Source organism: Pan paniscus, chromosome 6, assembly GCF_029289425.2.
Source record: "Pan paniscus chromosome 6, NHGRI_mPanPan1-v2.0_pri, whole genome shotgun sequence".
Lineage (NCBI taxonomy): Eukaryota > Metazoa > Chordata > Mammalia > Primates > Hominidae > Pan > Pan paniscus.
The window spans coordinates 61,235,083-61,236,124 of NC_073255.2; the positions used below are offsets into that span (position 1 = coordinate 61,235,083).

Here is a 1,042-nt window from a genome sequence, read left to right on the forward strand (position 1 = left end):
TTTATTTATCACACAGAAAATAACTTGTTAAATTATAATACCTGTGCCAGCGAAGGTGCAGTGAAATGGCCATTTTCTTGTAGTATTAGTGGTGTTTAAATTGTATACAAGCCTTCCAGGATAAAGCTTGGAAATTTTTTTAAAATAATACAGACAGTGACTGATTATACTGCCTCCTCCACCTCCTGGCCTCAAGCAATCCTCCCACCTCAGCCTCCCAAAGTGCTGGAATTACAGGCTGACAGCCACCATGCCTGAAAGCTCGGCAATTTACATCAAGGGTAGTAAGAATGCTCATACCCTGCGACTCACAGTAATCTCACTTCTGAAAATATCATCTTTGGATATAATTCAACCTAAACAAAAGGTCATATGCACAAATGCAGTGAAAATCTGGGAGTAATTTTTTTCTCTTTTTAAAAAAAATATGGAATGCTTCACAAATTTGCATGTCATTCTTTCAGAGAGGCCATGCCAATCTCTCTATTGTTCCAACTTAAGTATGTGTGCTACTGGAGCAAGCATGAGTAATTTAAGATAGAGTGGTTAAGTGAAATAAGGAAGAGTTACGGAGAATTTAAAAATCTATGGTATTTATAGGCACCTAGTAACAGCTCAGTAAATGTTAGCTGCTACTATTGTTATTTTTATGGTAATTTCACTAAATTAAAAATTGTTTTTAAAAGCTACCATTGTCATGGAATGTAATGTATCCTACAGTATAATTGTAAAAATAGATACAATTTGTCCCTTGGTATATGGGGGGATTAATTCCAGCTCCCCCATTTCTGTGTATACCAAAATCCATGCATACTCAAGTTTTTGAAGTCAGTCCTGTGGAATCCACATGTAAAAAAAAATGCGAAAATTAGTGAGGTGTGGTGACGAGTACCTGTAGTCCCAGCTACTTGTGAGGCTGAGGAAGGAGGACTGCTTGAGCCCAGGAGGTTGAGGCTGCAGTGAGCCATAACTGCACCACTGCAGTCCAGTCTGGGGAACAGAGTGAGACAGAAGGTTGACTTTTTAATCAAATTTTTCTGTT

General features: G+C 38.1%; 1 pseudogene; it reads right to left on the bottom strand.

Annotated features, from left to right (window-relative positions):
• Window positions 1-421: 421 nt before the first annotated feature.
• LOC117981282 (U6 spliceosomal RNA) lies at window positions 422-521 on the bottom strand (annotated as a pseudogene).
• Window positions 522-1,042: the final 521 nt, after the last annotated feature.